Source organism: Microtus ochrogaster, chromosome 26, assembly GCF_000317375.1.
Source record: "Microtus ochrogaster isolate Prairie Vole_2 chromosome 26, MicOch1.0, whole genome shotgun sequence".
NCBI lineage: Eukaryota > Metazoa > Chordata > Mammalia > Rodentia > Cricetidae > Microtus > Microtus ochrogaster.
In genome coordinates, this window is record NC_022025.1 from 108,356 (window position 1) to 111,538 (window position 3,183).

The following is a 3,183-nucleotide window of genomic DNA, read 5'->3' on the forward strand; positions in this document are numbered from 1 at the left end:
TCTGCCTCCCAAGTGCTGGGATTAAAGGCTCGCGCCACCATCGCCCGGCTTTATTGCCTTGTTTTAAAAATATTCTGATATCAGAAAATGTAATTTTCTCATTGTCAACAAATTGGTACTGAAACAATCTGTTTTGTTTTGCCGCTGTTTTGTGTTTAGCCAACAACTTAAGTTTGGAAAAGCTGTTTCCTATGAAAAACTGGAGAAACTAGGAGAAGGACCTTATGCAACGGTCTAAAAAGGGAAAAGCAAGTAAGTTAAATATTTAAAGAACAAGTCAAGGGAGAGAGGGCAGCTGTGAGGTCTAGGAGTCTGAATGGCAGCGGGGTCGCGCCTGCGTCCCATGCACCAGGCCTTGGGCCAGAGGAGTCGAGACTCTGGGGCTGCACCACGCCTTGGGAACTTGTCGCGCCCTGGGAACTTGTCGCTCAGGCCTCTCCCGCAGCGACCCGTGCCTCCTTCATCCGGGCACCACCTCCCTTACAAAGGAGGGCTAGGGCGAATGAGGTGGGCAGCGGCACGGGGGAGAGGGCTGGGGGGGGGGGGCAGGGCGGAGGGAATGGCGGCCGCCCTGGGTACCACCTAACACGCACCCGCGCTCCTGGCCTCCGCCCAGGCCAGTCGCCCGCGGCCCTCAAGGAGGCAGAGGAGCAGGCGGAGTTCTTCCCCGGTGCGGCGCGCCCTCGCTGCTTTCGTCTGCACTGCGCACGCTGGACCAGTTTCGCGAAGTTGCCTGGGCCCTGAACAGCCCAGATGCGGGACCTCAATGAGCCACAGCCAAGCGGGAAGATTGGCAGGATGAAGAACTTTGTCAGAGAGTTTCAGCAGCATCGGTGAGTGCTTTCTCTTCCCACCCCACCCCAGTGTGCTGCCAGCTGTCCCCAGGCTTACTCCCTAGGCTCAGCGTGTTCCTTGCTCCTAACACCTGCCAGGCAGCTGCCACCTCTGGGCGAACTGTGGACCAGGGATGGAGGGGGATGTCGCTCGGAGAGCCGCCCCCTCTTCCACAGGATCTGGGCTTCATTTATGGACCGTCCCAAGCCTTGAATTTGGGTTCCTCCTCTCAGCCACTAGTATCTTTTGCACCAGCAGTGGACCGCGAGGGGACACCCGGTCCTCACCACCATCGGGGGTTCTGCGGCCACCCAGGTTACTTGTTATTTTTAAAGCACTTTGGTATTAGGTGTTTAACCAGTAATTTAGCTTTGAGAATCGCTGAAACGTTGACGTGTGCCTGAAGCTATTTAACATAGCCAACCTAAAGGAAGTGGGACAGATACCTTGAGACCTTTTGTTCCCTACTTCGGGTCCTATAAATGGAGGTTTGGGTGTTCAGTTCTTAGGACGCTGAACCTTCCAGCTGCTGTAGAGAAATGTGAGCTATGAAGTTGTGGGGACTCTATGAATCAGTCTCCTGAACTGCTGCAGTAGTACAGTTCAGAGTATTGTCTTTGAGAAAGAGCAACGGACTTAACAAAGAACAAACAAACAACAAAATCAGGGAATGTTTAGGATACTTAAAAAGATAGATCCGTGTTCTAGGGAAGAGCAAGATAACAACAGTGTCGTGTGGAATGGGTTTGTTAATCTTGAGGTTTACTGGCAGGAAGTGCGCCTCTTAACCTGGAGGTGTAGCTGCCTCCTAAACTGTCACAACTTTCTTTGGCACAATTAACTGTGCCAAGCAAGGGATTCCCACAGAGCCTCAGACAAACCTATCAGAGTGTCCAAGCGTACCTTCTGGCCTTTAGTTCGCTGTGATCATGTCCATGAAAGTGTTAATTAATCATAAACAAGCTAATTCCTTAAAACCCTGATGTGCCAGTAAATGTTAGCTGTCTGTCCATGCATGTGAACTGTCTTCAAATGAAAGTAAACATTTAGTCAAGCTTATTACTGTTAATAATTATTATTATTACCATTATTTTGGTCCAATTCGTTAATATTATTTCTGAGAACACTAAGTTATGTGCAGAAGGCAGATTAATCCAGCCTTTCCATATTGTGTTTGAATGCACACAGACTCACTCTTCTGGATTAGGCATTCCAGTGTGGAGTCTTCCATTGAAATCAAGTTCAAGGCCCAGAGGAGTGGAGAGTGAGCTGTGGAGTCCTGTGTGTTATTCACAAGGATGTTTCCGTGCTGGGCCCAAATCACCGCCCATGCGGGTTCTGGAGTCCATTAGGGCCTGTGCTAAAGTGCATCAACTAGATGTTTACTAATGCTAACGATTCCGTTGGAGCCCCTCCAGTTTTGTGTTAAATAATTCATTGCAGTTGAGTCTCAGTAAGAAACCAAGGGTATTAATAGAGAAATACTGTATGTCGAAATAATTTTAGGGTTTGATGGCCAATCACTAAAATTTGGGGTAACTGCAATATTGGCAAATGGGTATTATAGTTAATTGGGCTTCCTAGATTATTGAGATTTAGTGATGGGAAAACTCCTTTTGAATCGAACTCTTCTCACAAATGCTTTCTATGATTATGTGGGGATTACATGCAGGCTTCAGGAAATAGTATAGCTCGGTAAAGGAAACACGTCATGTCATGTGACTCAGATGAGAGATCATACTGTGGTGTATTGTGGAAGAAATTATTGGCATTTTTAAGTGATTTTAATGTTGGGTGTGCACCAGAGCCAGGGTGTTTATTAGAAACAGCACTGCTGAATGCGTATTGTTCTCCTCTGCTTTTCTTCACACTCAGAGGCAGTGAACTTATTCTGATGTCTGAACGAGTTTTTGAGGAGCTGAAGGCAATGGAATGAGAGTTTGTGCAGGGAATGTGGCCTGTGTATCAGATGGGGTTCCTGGTGTTGCCAGTCTGAGCTCAGTGACCTTGGATAGGTCCCTTAACTTTTCTGAGTCTCAGTTTTCAATCTGTTTGTTGGCATTTAGTGAAATAACGATTCGATGTCTTGTGTGACATGCAGTGTGGACTCAATAAATGTCTGCACTGTGTTGTCATCATCAGGCCCTAGACCATACTGCGTGAAAGCAAGGAAAAGAGAAGCACTGACAGATTTGTCCTATAGCAGCCGGAAATCTGGGTAGAATTGGACCGAGCTGGGCCTGGCCATCTCTTGTCCCGCTCGACTTGGGCAACCAGTAATCCTCTTAAAGGCCTGCATTCTCACACATCATAGATGATGCTAACTTGGTTACCATCTTCCCCAAACAT

General features: G+C 47.8%; 1 long non-coding RNA gene across 1 annotated transcript in view; it reads left to right on the forward strand.

Annotated features, from left to right (window-relative positions):
• Positions 1-3,183, forward strand: part of LOC113457402 — a 64,508-nt gene that overhangs the window by 3,249 nt on the left and 58,076 nt on the right. The window contains exons 4-5 of the long non-coding RNA XR_003377986.1: positions 160-252; positions 617-833. This is a non-coding gene — a long non-coding RNA (uncharacterized LOC113457402). The remainder of the gene's footprint in view (positions 1-159; positions 253-616; positions 834-3,183) is intronic.